General features: G+C 45.2%; 1 protein-coding gene across 18 annotated transcripts in view; it reads left to right on the top strand.

Moving 5' to 3' along the window:
• The window catches only part of Znf536 (zinc finger protein 536), a 455,136-nt gene that overhangs the window by 52,064 nt on the left and 387,736 nt on the right, over positions 1–15,336 (top strand). For 16 of the 18 annotated variants that reach the window (XM_031386226.1, XM_031386225.1, XM_031386241.1 and 13 more), the window contains exon 2: positions 5,715–5,784. The gene's annotated coding sequence lies outside the window, so the exon portion shown is untranslated. Of the gene's footprint in view, positions 1–5,699; positions 5,785–15,336 lie in introns of all 18 variants that reach the window. The other 2 variants (XM_031386229.1, XM_031386227.1) reach the window with 1 other exon arrangement.

Genomic DNA, 15,336 nt, shown 5'->3' with positions numbered 1-15,336 from the left:
GATCTCTCACTGGCCTGGAACTCTCTAAGGTGATCAGGCTGCTTGGCTAGTAGGTCTAGGGAATCTCCATAGCCCTTCCCAGCTCTGAGATTATGGTTGCGTTTTACTATGTTGCCGCCCCTTCTTACTTTTTCTCTTGTGAGTTCTGGGGGATCAAGCTCGGGCTCTCACTTTTTCAAGGCAAGTACTTTGTCAATGGAGCTATGTCCCCAGCCCTGGAGAGTTTGCTGTTCTCAACTCCCAGGTGCAGGTCAGGAGATGGAAGAGGGGGGATCTGTGGACAGGATCCTTGGCCATGATCTCTGCAGGCCAGGCATGACTAGTGAGACTGAGTTAGTGTTATCCCTTGTGAATAACTGAAACAGACTCAGGGCATGGTGGGGATTCAGGTCTAGTCTGGTTTCTACTCGGCATGATTAGAATAGGGATAGTATGAAGCTGAAGGAGAGCCTGGTGGTAGAGGGAGGCACAGTGTTGCTTTCTGTGAAGAAGGAAGTTGGAGGTAATCACCCTCAATCTCCAGGAACCGATTACCTGTGGTATGAACAGCCTTCCACTCTGGTTTCTTTTGCCCACTAGTTGAGTAATCCGCATCCAGTACAGAGCCAGGGAGTCATTGCTTCAAACCTGCCGAGAGCTCAGGCTAAATCCGAACTTCCTACTGTGGTGGTGGTCAAGGTGTGTGGAAAAAAACTGGCCATCCTCTCCCATTTTCCTACCCACAATCCATGTCCACTCACACAAGGGTCCCGCTGCTCCTTGATGTCTTCTTCTGACTCCAGGCCCTTCACACTTGCTGTCTGCTCTCCCGTAAAGGCCTCCCCTTGATTCCACAAGAACTCCCTCCTTTGCTTACCCATTGTTTGTTAGGAAGATTTCTGAATGGCTTATCAATGATCATATGTGGTGGCGCCTTTGCTCTGGCTTTTATTTCCTTTTGGTGACATTATATTTTCTTTTCTTCTTCTTCTTTTTTTTTTCAATGTAAATTTGAATCTGCTATGAAGACACAGGCTCCACACAGGCGGACACACTCTTCCGTGCTGTTTGCCCACAGTGTAGACACTTGGCAGACACGCAGGAGGCTCTTGCCTGAGATGGTAGAGTGGGCGGCTGATGTTCTAGGCCAATCTTTCTGACAGCTTCTTTACTCAGCCCTGGCCTTTTGAAAGCTCTTTTATGATTACTTTTTGAGGCTGGCCTGGAATTTGCCATACTCCTGCCTCACCTTTCTGAGTGCTGAGATTACAAGCCTACCTGGCTTCCTGTTGGAATCTTGTAGGGACAGTTGTTATCCAGAGTGTTATTTGTTCTCTCTGCCCAGAACTGTCTAAAACAAAAAACCCAGTTGCTCAGTGCTTAAGTTGGAACTCAAGTCTACAGTGAGCTGGTCCAGTTTGTTTTTTTTTTTTTTTTTAACCAACTCTTTATACTTAGTGGAACATGAACACTTTGAATGCTGGGCCACAATGGGGTCTGGGTACCTAAGCAGGTCTTTGATGTGCACCAGGGAAGGCACTCTACTTATGGTGGGATGAAGCCTGCATCTCAGTATTTCTCAGTGTGTTTCATTGGTTTTGGAGACACAGAAAGCATTGGCGATCTGGAGACAGGTCCATGTACACCTTGTTTGTGCTCTGTTGAGTCTACCAATCACACATTCCTATGGGTTCAAGGGTGTAGATTTGCAGCTGTCAGCCTAAACCCCGCCTTCCCCCTTCAGGAAGCCAGGAAATGATTCTCCGCCTCTGCTCTGTATTGGCCTGCCATGGGAGAACTTCTGCCCCCACTAGAAGCCACTTGACCTCCCACTTGTGGCTTGCTGGTGGGTACATTTGGCATCATCTGGCAGTGTGCAGGCTAGATATACCTGAGGGCAGAATTCCCAGAAATTGGATGAATAGGTCCACAGTCTGAAGTCATAGCTACCTGGACCCTCCTTTCTATTGTTGGAGTCCCTCATATTATCTTGCTCTCCTCGCCTCTGCTTCTGTGGCTCTCTTTCAGAGCTCTGTGGCTTTCCTTCTCCTCTCATTCTTCAGAGAAGCCAGGGGCTGCTTCAGGTTGTAGAAAACATTCTCTGTTCCTGGCCCTACCTAAGCCACCAAGGAAGTGGTAGTAAGGATCTACCCTGCATCTGTAGACTTAGAGACAGATTCTTACAAGGTAGCTGAGGCTGGCTCCCAATTCTCAATTCTCCCTAGACTCTGCACTCCTAGGCTTGGGCCTGCCTGGTCTACAAGCTCGTCTCTCTTTTCTTAAAGTGGCAGCCATTAGCTTCACACACCCCTCACATAGAGCTGCCTTAATGGAGTCCGTCACTCCATCTGCTTCAAGAACATCCCTGCCTCTAGAGTTTGGGGACTCACTATGCTCTGTTTCTGTTTTCTCACCCGTGACAACCCTGGGTTGGCTTCCTTTGCAGACAGGCATCTCTTCATTCCATGGGCCATTTCTATGTCCCATGGAAGCCTTGCTTGTCTCCTTTTTTTGTCCTTGCTTGTCTACTATAGGGTGTGGAGCTTAGGTTGGTCAGAAGGAGGTCTGTATCTGGGAAACTAGCTGTCTTAAACATGCTCACACTCAGAATCCTGCTCAGAGGTTTGCTGTGTATATGCTTTATCCCTGCCATACCCCTGACTTCCCTGTAGTATAGGTGAGATTTGGGGTACTGAAACATCAACCCATGACAGTAATTTGTTTTGGGTGGAGCAGCTGCTATATACCCACCCTCTTCAGTCAGGACCCATTTTCTGTTGCCTTTGCAGACTGCTATCTCCCACATTTTGCTGGAGGCTGCACCAAATAGAGCTTATGGGGAATGTCCTCCCAGGTGTCCCCTCAGCAGTGGGGACACAGGGCTCAGAGGAAGCCCCATATTTGGGACAGCTTCAGGTCACACCCCAGACTAGCTCTAAAGGTAAATGCACCTACATAGCGCTCTCTCCCCTTGAAGCAGATGGAAGGACTATGGTCCATATTTTCTTTTCTCCTTACTCGAATTCAGAGGGCACCCCTGGTCGTCTGCTGTCACTTTCCCCAACCTGCAATGACACTAATGACATCAGACACGAGGAGCCCCTCCTCTCTAGACAGACTTAGAAAGGCAGGAATGGAGCTAACTCAATCTCTTGTTCTAGGCCTCCAGCACTGCCTTACCTGGCAGCTGCCCACTGGCATGCCGGCTACCCGCCTTTGGACAAACTCCAGATCAGTCACAGGGAGGCAACATAGCCCCAAAGCCGAGCTGGGCATTTTCTTAATTGACGATGCGGAACCTGATGGTTTGCTCCCATCACCTCCCCTCCTAGATTGAGAGAGACAGGGGTGTTCTGATCAATGGCTCAGTGCCGGAGGACAAACTGGTGTGGGATTTCCCTGCGAAGTTTCCCTCTCTGTGCTCTCCTGTCATGAGAATTTACAAAGCTTCTAAGTGAACAGTCCCTGGGGGAATAGCCCTAGAATTTTGCAAGTCATAAGCCGGAGCCTGGATATAAACTCTAGTCTGCACACCGCTCCAACCACCCCTCCCTAACATAGGGAGCCCAGAGCAAGGCAGCGGGATCTGCAGAGCCTGTGTGGCTCAGAATCTTTCAATTTGGGCTTAACTAAGGCCACACAAACTGCAACATGAAAGGCTGGGTTGGTGTGTGTGTGTTTGTGTGTGTATGTTGCATAGCTGCATGTGTGTGCACATCGAAGCCAGAGGTAAAGGTCTCTCACTGAAAGCTGAGGGTCACTGATTATGCTCGGCTAGTTGAGTCCCAGGGATCCTCTTGTCTATGCATCCCTAGCACTCAGATTATACTGTGTGGTACCACATCTTGTTTTTAACATGGGTGCTAGGAATTGAACTCAGGTCCTTAGGTTTGTGGAACAAGTACTTTAACAACTGAGTCATTGTTCTCATACCTGAGTGCTGGTTTTTCAATGGTTGGGTTGTTATGCTTGGGGAATTGTTCCTTGTTATATAGGTGGCTTGGACCAAAAGCCTAGTATCAAGACAGGCCAATAGAAACTTATGTACAGAAGCAGGCTTGTAGTGGCCATGCCTCTAATACTAACACCTGGGAAACAGAGGCAGGACATTGTGACTTAGATGACAGCTTGGGTTTCTGTCCTGCTTTGCATTCTATCGCTGTGATAAAACTCTGACCAAAAGCAACTTGGAAGGAAAAAGTGTATTTCTTTTTATAGTTTATAGTCCTGAAGGGAAACAGGGGGAGGAACCTGGAGGCAGGAACTGAAGCCATGGAGGAATGTTGCTTATTGGCTTCCTCAACCTGTTTTTAAAATACAACCCAGGACCATCTGCCCATGGATGGCACCATTCACAGTGAACTGAGCCCTCCACATCAATTATTAATCAGGAAACTACCCTACGCACCTGCTGACAGGTCAATCCGACAGAGGCATCCTCTCAATTGAGGACCCCTCTTCCCAGATCATTCTAGCCTGTGTCAGTCAGGTTGAGAAAAAACTAACCAAGAAAGTCACAAAGGGATTCCCAGGTCAGCTTGTGATAGATAAGGAGACCCTATCTCAAAAAAAAAAAAAAAAAAAAAAAAAAAAAAAAAAAAAAAAAAAAGCAAATCAGCCTCTCTCTCCCACAAAAGAACACCCTTACCACAATAGCTGTGCCCTTGCTGGTCTTCAATCCTGAACAGAGAGGAAATGCTTTCAGCGTGCAGTCTGTGACTGTTTTCCAGTGGCCAGAAGTCAGTCAGTCAGATGGGGCGTTTGCTTGCAACACTCCAAATATCTGAGCCGTTGGGGCCAAAGCTGTCACTTCTCTTCTTCCAAATCTGTCTGTGATCTTGGTTTGCAGACCAGGACTCTCAAATCCATAGGAAGTTCTCCTTCTTTAATTGAAATGTGTAGCCCCAGACTGAGTGAAATGCCACTTACCATGAGAGGACTTTCCCTTGCCCCATATGATGATTCCATAAGATGGTAGTTAGGGTGTTGTAGAGGAGAGTGGGCTGGTGACCACAGGTCACCCTTGAGTACCCAGCCAGTGGCTCTAGAGCCTCTGTGGATGAGCACTCTAGCTGGCTAGCTGGGCTTTGTCTCAGGAATGGGGCACTCTGGTGGATGACATCGTCTGGATGGGATTGAACGCATTTGTGATGCAGAGTATGAAACTTAGTGAGCTAACTGGGCCACTGTTTTGGACTTGGTTCAGCAGAGATGATGGATGCCAAACATGGCATCCTTAAGTGGCACTGGGGCACAATCCTGTCAGGGACTCAAAAAACTCTCTCCTCCTCTGTCACTGAACAGACAGACTTGGCCACTTGAAGTGTGCCTGGGAGTTTGGTCTACTATAGGGTGCGTCATAGAGAGAAGCGAGAGGAATCTTCTGGGTTCCATGTATTAAGGATGCCAAGGAGGAGTGAGGAGACGGATCCTTCTCTGCTCTATTTCTTCTGTCCTATCTGGAGAAGAGATGGCTAGCGGCCCTGCCTCCTCCTCTTCTGCAGGTGGCAGCGTCTCCCCCCACTGAAAACAAGCTGAGCAGATTTGGCTCATCACTGCAAAGGTCACACAAGCTCCTGTTTGGCCAATTGCTCAAAGAATTGGGGGCAGTGGGGCTAGCAAATATGTTTGGCTTCCAAAAAGCCCAGCAAGTTGCCCCCCAGATGGGTGCTGTTTGTATAGCTTCTTGAAGACTGTTTGTCATTTTAAATTTCTAACAGGTCTTATTTTTACAGTTCCTGAATGCCACGGCTTTAAGAGCATCCTACACCCAAGACTGAACTCTGTGACTTTAAGACTTGCCTGGTAAGGACCACTATCATTTTGAAGCTTTATAGTTTGTTGGAAGGTGGGGGGGGGGCGGTGTCTGTCCATGAGTCTGGAGAAATACAGGCTGCCTTTTCTCAGGGAGGGGATTGTCCCAGGTTTCTGTGCTGAGACAGAATCCTTAAGTGACCTCCCCTGTATTCAGATGGTTGCAGTGGACTGTGGAAGGTGGCCTGGGATTCAGGTCTTCTGGGAGGGATGAACATGTATTCAGCAGAGATGCCCCTGAAGCCCAGGTGGAGTCACCAGCTGAGCCCAGCCCAGTAAAGACAACTTCATTCATTGTTATGAGGCATCTGAGCTGTGGCAATTTGGGACTAGTGAGCTGGGGCTGCTGGAAGCAGTGACCCTGTGTGTGTACCACCTGTAGTCACTTTCCCTGACACTCCTATGTGACTTGGTGGCTGGCCCAAAGTTGGGTGACATCTGTCCCAGAGAAGTGCCATCTCTGTCATCTCAGCACTGAGACACAATGCTCTGAACTGGAGTGTTTTCCCTACACAGAAGCCCATAGAAACTTGTGTAATACAGAAGAATATCATAGGCCCATGATGTTTCTTCTGGGCCCATTTAAGGTGGCCCCAATATTTCTAATTAGTCCATCCCACCTTCTTCTGGCCATGCACCTCTGAGGTCATTCTATAAACCAAGGGAAATTGATAGTGGAATTATGCACTCAGAAATTAATTTTATATTGTACTGAATATATGTATTTTTTATTGTGACTTTATCTCATTGGGGGAAAGTACTTACTTCTGATTTTGTGGATATTACTGACCGTGGATTACTTTTATTTTGGTTTTTACACAACAGTTATATTAGAAATTTGCTGTTTTATTCTTACCTTCTTAGTAAAAATCCTTTTATCACACAATGGGTAATTTATATCCATTACCAGGCCTTTCAATCCTTTTCAGCGGGCTGTCAGTGCCGTTGGCACAGTAATGATTAATGTGATCTAATAATAGTGTGCCATTATATTACCTTAGTAAAACATGTACCAACATCCTATTCGGATCTACCAAATTCATAGCTTCCTATAATATTTTTGTTGAAAGACAGGATTACTATTTTTCAAAGCTGATTTTTCCCCCTTTAACATATTTAATGAAATTCACAATTCTTTGCCTTAGTAATCCAGGGCCTGTGATTGGACGTGACGGGCGAATTCTGGGTCTGTGGGTACCGTTGTGATTTGTCAGTTGAAAGCATGACAGTCCCAGTGATCTGCCGGGAAGATTAGTTTGTTTTTGTCAGGTCTGGGTTGCTTTGCCTTGAAGAAGAAGAGGAGGAATAGCACACATTGGCGGGTCTTTGGTTCCCTCTGATTTCAATAAAACACGTATGTTTTAGGTCAGAAGGCAGAAGACGATGCAGTTTGGTTCCCAGGTACTTTTTTTTTCCTGCTATTTGGTCCCCTCTTTCATCACCTGCTCCTGTCTGCTGGCAGACGGGAAAGGTGGCAAAGCCAGAAGTGGCATCAGACGAATGTCCCAGGATGCACCTCTCAAAATCCTGTCTTTACCTCTACCCATGACCAGACCTCGTTAGGTCTGACATGAGGCTTCTCGGACTTGGCGCTATTAGCATCTTGAACTAGATAATTGCACTGTAGGAAGCTGTTCCTACAGCAGGATATTTCACAGTGTCCCTGGTCTTGTCCTGACATGAGCACAAGTCTTTTTCCCACTGGAACAACCAAGACATATCCAGAAATCTCCACATGTTCCCTGGGGATCCAATCAGGTTTTATTGGAGGCCAATCCACTTCATGTGATAGATGCATGTGCGTGTGAGGGAACTCCAGAGGGGACTCTTTAACCTCAGTTACCTCTTATCTATCTTTGATTCTGCGAAAGGGGACTCATAGATGGTGGACACGAACGTCCTTTGCTTGGCTGAAATACAGTTCTCTTTCTTTTTTCTCCTGCCTCCTCTGCCAGAGAGCCAGACCAGCAAAGGCCTGAATCTTTAGCTTCTTCCACTCAAATCCCATTATAATCACACTCGTGATTGATAACATTCCACCTTTTCAGAGGACTTTAAAATCTGTGTCAACCAAGGATGACATTATTGTAGTGTCGGGGAGAGATGTATTCAAACAATTACACACTCAAATCCAAGTGAGAAGGATTGTCCTTCTATCCCTGATGCCTTTGTGATGGGGTTTGAGCCAGCATTTCAGCCCACCCCCTCTCCTGTTAATCCTCACCCCCAGTCCCAGCCCCCCACAAAGCCTCAGCAGGAAAATAAATGGGAAGAAGCAGGCTTTGTCCCTTGAACTACTCAGCCTGAAAAGAAACTTGAATATTGGGCTGTTTAGGACTGGAGGTGGGGAGAGAGAGAGAGAGAGAGAGAGAGAGAGAGAGAGAGAGAGAGAGAGAGAGAGAGAGAGAGAGAGAGAGAGAGAGGGAGAGGGAGAGAGAGAGGAAGAGAGAGAGGGAAAGGGTAGAGAGAGAAAGAGAGGGAGAGAGAGAGGGAGAGAGAGAGAAAAAGAGAGAGATATATCTTATTTTTGATTCAGAACAAGAATTACTACTGCAACATTGACTCGAAATATGCAATCAACTGAAATCAGGAAAGTATTTTGAATACAAAATTTATATTGAAATACTCAAATCTTGATATGTGTGCACTCACATACATGTATATATTTAAATCAGGGCTCGAGAAGATGAGGAGTAAAGCTTTTGTCATAAAAATACTGCTGCAATATTTACCCTCAGACGATTCTGCATCATTGGAGTGTATTTCTGTACCATTAACATTTTCCATATGAAACACCCTTGCTTGTTTTAACAACAAATGAGCAAGTGGAGCTAATTTACCTTTGTGTTAGGAAGATTTCAAATGTATTATGATATTTGGGGTGGGAAGCATCTTTACCCATTTCTGGGTCTGTCTCCCATACTGAAAGGTATAACTGATGAGGGCGAGGGTATTTTGTGTATTGTTCCGTGTTATTTCTCTAGTTCTTGGAATGGTATTTGGTAAATAGTATCTTTTTCATTTAAAAATATTTTATTTATTTATTTTATGCATATGAATGCTTTATCTGTATATCTGCATGCCAAAAGAGGGCATCAGATCACATTGTAGATGGTTGTAAGCCACTATGTGACTGCTGGGAATTAAACTCAGGACCTCTATAAGTGTTCTTAACCACTGAGCTATCTTTCTGGCCACCAATATTATGTTCTTAATAGTGGAGAATGGATAGGTGGCTAGATAGATAGATACATAGATGGATGGATGATGGTTAGGTGAATGAATGGATGTTTAGATGGATGGAGGACTACATAGATAGATGCTTAAGTGAATGAATGGAGGGGTGGGTAGGCAGATGTGTAGATGGTGTATGTGTAGAAGGACAGATGGATGGGTGGGTGAAGTTAGGTAGATGAATAAGCAGATAAATAGATGAACAGATGGATAGATAGATGGGTGATTAGGTAGACAGATGCATGAGTGGTAAATATATGAATGGGTGCAAAGGAGAATGAATGAATAGAAGGATGGTTGGTTAGGTGAATGTATCAATGTATAGGTCAATGGATGAATGTATAGCTGAGTAGGTTACAATGAGCAAATGGCTGGATAGATAGGTAGATGAGTGGATGGATGAGTAGATGGGTGGTTATGTATATGGGTAGATGGATGAATGATGAATGGATTGATAGGTGGTTCTATGAGATATTGTTTCAAGTCTTAAAATAAATTTATGATAACAGTGAGCTTTGGTCCAAGTAAAATACACATTTACCATCTTTTCATGCTTGACCTCTTAACCTCTTAAACATTATTTTTTTAAACTTCAAAATGGACAGTCAGGCTCGTTTGTTTGCTTGTTTGTTTGTTTGAGACAGGATTTCTCTGAGGAGACCTGGCTGTCCTGAAACTCAATGTGTAGACCAGGCCGCGAACTCAGAGATCTGGCTGCCTCTGCCTCCTGAGTGCTGGGATTAAAGGCGTGTGCCACCACCTCTGGGCTAGCCAGGAATTCTTATTACCTCTTTCTTTTAAATTATTTTTTTCTAAGTAAATGAAAATACTTTTAAGAGTATGTAAGGGAATCTCTGTAAGTGGAAAGATACTTTGTTGTAAAAAAAATAATAATAAAAACATATGTGAAGATCTCCAAGAGCACATGTACTCATGGCTGGGCTGAAAGGCATGCACTAGAGAGAATGAATGGATACAGAGAATGGTAGATAGGTGGATGGGTCAGTGAATGGGTAAACAGATGAATAGCTCAAGTAGGTGCAAGCGATGTGTTTCAAAGAGTAGGTAGTTCATGAGGTTTGGAAGGCCTCATGTGTGATGTCTGTCTCCTGGCTAAGACTAACTGTGTGTGTTTCATACTTGTAGAGGCTCTTGATGTCTCCTTGAAATGTACTTTGCTTCATTTCCTTGGATTGGCCAACCCTGTAGAGTCAAGCTATCTTCAGGATGCTCTTATGGTATATTCTCAAGATCAGGTACAGTGGGTTTGAAGAACTCACATACTAGGAGGTATCATCCAAGTGATGGAGATGGTCCAGGTCTTCCTAGGAGTGATCTTCAAATTATTATGTGACAATCATTGGAACTTCAGGGAGAAAATAAACAGAGGAGAGAAACACCTATTAGTTATCACAGTAGGCCTGGAGTTCCAGCACAAACAGGTGACTTTGGGAATCATTTTCTGGGTCAGGACATTAGCTCTATCTCCCATTGGCTGCAGGGACCTGTACCAAGTGGCTTATGCTTCCATTTTCTCATCTCTACGTTGGGAATAACACTAACGCCGTGGATTATACTATGCCATATACTTAAGACAAGGGCTAGCTCAAAGTAGACAATGAATGTGTGAAACATTCACTGTTTTCACTTTCTCTGCTTGGTCATCTCTTCATTTTTTCTGGTTTAAATCAGAATAATGAAACTTATAAACCATTTCTGAAAAATTAAGCCTTCTCTGGCTCCTATCAAAGCTAGGATCCCCAAGACATTGCCAGGCATGTGGTCTCCCTAACACCCTTGGGGACCTTGGTTAGTAAGTTCAGAGGACATCAGAAAGGGTGGTGAGTTTCTTAAGCCAGCTTTCCCATCCAGTTCCTTTGTGAGGGAGCATTGTTGACACACCACTGGGGGTTTGGGATTTGCTGGCTGCTGGGGGAGTGAATTCCTGGGATGGAAGCCACGTGGTCGCAGTGGGTGAGTTGTTCCTCCTTTTGGCAGGGAGGGGAAGCCCTGGAGCTTTGCTCTTGTACCCGCTTGTGAGCGCGTCTGCTCCACTCCACATCACAGCCCCACTTTCATATTTTTAGCTGCCACTGAAATCTCACATTTTGCTTTTAGTTTATTATGTATGCAAGTATCTTGCTGATAAATTACATGTATAATTGTACCATCGTAACCACTGCTAGTCAGCGACAACGTATAATTAAACTCACCCTTGTAGTCATTGAACTTCTCTGTCCCTGACAAGATCATTGACCACCCCAGGCAGGGTGCACCTCCATGAGGAGCCATGGAAGTGCCTGGGTGGTTGAATCGACTTCCTGCCTATGGCCCACAGGGCACGCTGGTGCAACCCCCATGCTGGTAAGCATGCATGGGCAGAGTGACTCCGGACCTCCTGGGCAGGACAGAAGGGGCAAACTGCAGGGCCAGGCATGTTCTCTGTGTCTGTGTGTATGGCCAGCTCTGCTTCACAGATGTAATAATGTCCTAGGATGATCTTTACTGGACACTGATCATTTCCCCCACAGATAGCCCTGATACCTCTCTATCTGTTTCCTTTCTGGGGAGTGTGTACAGGGCCCATCTTCTGCCCCTGTGTTGAGCACTGGTCCTTTGTAGCACAAGGATCATGCAGGACACACTGTCTATCTGTTTGATCATTTTTTAATGTTTAAAAACTGTGGTGAAAAATACATAACAGAAAAGGTTCCAGTTTTGTTATTCATTTGCTTATTTGTCTGTTTGTTTACTTTAAGGCATGATCTCACTATGTAGCTCTGGTTGGCCCAGTACTTGCTATGTTGACCAGGGTGGCCTCAAACTCACTGAGATCCACTTGCCCTTGCCTCCCCAGTGCTGGAATGAAAGACTTGTGTGACCGTGCCTGGCTCTCATTGTGATTATTTTAAAGCATTCGGTTTAGTGGTACCAAATACTGTTCCAACCACTCCCACCACCCACCTCTAGAACTCTTTGATTTTGATGACTAAATGCTGACAAAGTAGGGTGGGGGGGTCTCCTTAGTTACAAACACGAAGGGGTTTTCCGACTCTCCAACATCAAGTATTTGCTATTTTACTGTAGACACAGCCCAAGTGTTGTTCCTCCCTCAGTGAACACTCAGATTGGTCCCATATCATGGCTATTATGAATCATGCTGCTATGTGGTTGGGTTTCTATGTTTCTCCAAGAGTCATCCTTCAGTTCACTTGGACCTTGAGCTTACGCAGGCCCTGTGCATACAGTCAGTATCTGTGAGTTTGTATGTGCATCAGCCTTGTTGTGTCTGAAAAATGCTGTTCCCTTAAGGCTGCCCACCACCTCTGCTCTTACAGACTTTCTGTCTCCTCTTCCACATAGACCTCTGAGTCTTGAGTGGAGGGATTTGATAAAAGTGCCTCGTTTGGGGCCCCAAGGAGGTCTCTCACTTTCTACACATTGTCCAGCTGTGGGTCTCTTTTTAATTCCCATCTACTGCAAGGAGAAGTTTCTCTGCTGAGGGCCAAGTGATGCACTGATCTATGAGTATAGCAGTGTGCCAGGAGGAGTCATTTTATTTATTTATTTATTTATTTATTTACTTATTTATGATATCATTTTAGAGCTTGAGTTAGTGTTAAACTAACCAGCTATAAACCTCTGCCTCAGGTTCTTGGATGAAATGTTATTTTTATTTTTAATCCTGATATCAGAAAATTAATATATGTATTAATATACTAATACATATATATATATATATATATATATATATATATATTGAGTATATTGTTGGGAGAGAGAAGGAGGAGGGAGTGAGAGAGATCTCAGAGGGAGCATATATCTGGCTTTGGTGGGAGTGAGCTCAGGGATGGTAGAGAGGCGCTGGCTCAGAACCTAGTCCTTTTATGGCCCTTCCTGTCCTTACATGTGGATTCTCAGCCCTGTCCTGCACCCTCCTCTTTCTAGATCTGCTGAGGGAGCTGGCACTGAGGTGCAGGCATACCTCTGCAATCAGTATTTCCTCCTGACCAGAAGGAAAGCTAGATAAGCTTGCAACTTCTCAATGAGAAAAGGGACTTATTTCCATAACTAGGGGAGAAAAAGCCAGGGACATGTGAAGATGCTTCTTGCCATATTTGGTTCTTTGGAATTATGCTTTGATACAGATGAATCCTTGTTATTAAATTTTCTTATTATTGGAGGCTAGCCTCAAACTGGTGTTCTCTTGCCTCAGCCTACTGAGCGCTGATCACAGGCACATACCACTATCATACCTCATCGAGAATCTGCTTTCTCATTCCTGAGAGACCCCTCAGGCACCTCTGTGGCTTCAGGGGCTCAACTGGCCAGATGGTATGAATGAGATATTCTTCTTCACACCCAACCCCTTCCCACTTGCTACCCTCTCCATCCCTAGGATGTGTGGACTTAGTACCAGGGACCTCCTGATATTTCTTGATACATAAAGGATGAAGCATGATGAGTTATTTGTCCCTTCTTCATGGAGAGAAGACCTAGTTGATTCCACATGTTTGTATTTCAAAACTAGTCTATCCACACCCAGTATTGAGAGGGCCCCAGGGAATGGTTTATCTTGTGACTGCTACAAGTGAAGGAGGTTTTGTGCTCTCTCTCTCTCTCTCTCTCTCTCTCTCTCTCTCTCTCTCTCTCGGAACAGGGGATACCATTGCCTACCTTTCAACAACGGGTTTCATGCTCTGGGGTCTGAAGTCCAGCTTGTATGGCTTTCTGATTCAATGCACCATGCACAAAGTAAATATGATTGAAGTTGTAGGATGATGATGAGGGAATTGGTGTGTGAGAGCATTGCAGGAAAGGCAGCAGAGATGTTGGAGTTTGAATTTCATCCTTGAAAACTGCAGTGCTACTGGAAGAACAGGGCTGCACCTAGCAGGTGGGTTAAGTGGGAGGATGCATAGCATCCTCCTCTCCATCGGCTTTGGATGTGGAGCTGTGTATGGGTTAAGACTGGGTCTCTTCCTGGTGCTGGACTTGGAGATTAGTAGTATGGCTGCATCTCATCCTCTGTCGGCTCTGCTGCCTCTGGCTTTGACTGCCATTTCCCTTCAGCCTCATTGGCTAGCTAGCAGCCCAGCCTTAAACTATGAGTTGTGGACTCCAGATTAAGGGATTCATTGTTCAGAGGGGAAATGCAACATGGCTGGGATGGTGGACAGCATGTATGTGCCTGTGTATGTTCATGTGTGTGTGTGTGTGTGCATGCATGTACATACATGTGTGTATATGTGTCTGCTGAGGCTGAGTCCATGTGTTGAATGTCCCCTAGTCCCTAAGTCATATTCATCTCCTGAGACACTGTGACACAAGACCATGACGTTTTCCTCATGTTAATGTTTGTGGACTGGTTCGTGTTTGACAACTGTTCATAGTGTTAAACCATGCTCTTATTAGTGAGCTGAAGACCACAGAAAACCTTTTTGTACCTTAACCTTAGACAATATTAATAGCAAAAAGGAAATCTAAGTAGAAAGTAGAAACAACTCTTACTATATGTCTGTTTCTCTTCTACAGGTGTGTGTGTGTATGTGTTTGTGTGTGTATGTATGTGTGTGTGTGTTTGTGTGTGTGTGTGTGTGTGTGTGTGTGTGTGGTGTTTAAGCCTAGGAACAATGTTTTGTTCCAAATGTGACATTCCAGATACTACCCTGACTCCATTGATAAGACAGTGAATGGCAAACCTTCTAAGAAGAGGCTTCAGGACCTTGAACAATCAGTTCTGCTGCCATGGGCAGAGCAGCCACCAGCCCCCTGTCTATGAGAGTACTTGGATGAGAAGCTGGGAGAAGGTATGGGAAAGGTGGAGGGAAGCCTACTTGGATGGAGGCTGTGTGTATGGGACAGGGCTGATCTTGGAATAAGAAACTGGCTTCATTTTCAATCCACTGCTGTCAGCCTTCATGGCCTTGAGAGGGGCCAGTCATCATGGCCACTGGTGTCCTTCTGAAGGCTGAGGAGTTTGAGCCACCCAATCTAAACTTCTTTTAGGAATACAGAAGGATCTGGGTTATCTGGGTGATGGTGCACATCTGTAATCCCTACACTCAAGAGCCTGAGAGGATTGGTACAAGTTTGAGGCCAACCTTGGCTACATAGTGAGATGAGACTTTGTCTCAAAAACACAAATAACAGGAAGATGTAGATAAAGACATCAGGAAAATGTCTTGGAGACACATGGTTTGATACAGGTGTGTGTGTGTGTGTGTGTGTGTGTGTGTGTGTGTAGTGGCAGAGATTCCTAACAGGCTCCCAGCTACGTTGGTGCTATTGGTTCTTGGACCACACTTG

Source organism: Mastomys coucha, unplaced genomic scaffold (assembly GCF_008632895.1).
Source record: "Mastomys coucha isolate ucsf_1 unplaced genomic scaffold, UCSF_Mcou_1 pScaffold21, whole genome shotgun sequence".
NCBI lineage: Eukaryota > Metazoa > Chordata > Mammalia > Rodentia > Muridae > Mastomys > Mastomys coucha.
This window is presented reverse-complemented; position numbering and strand designations above follow the sequence as displayed.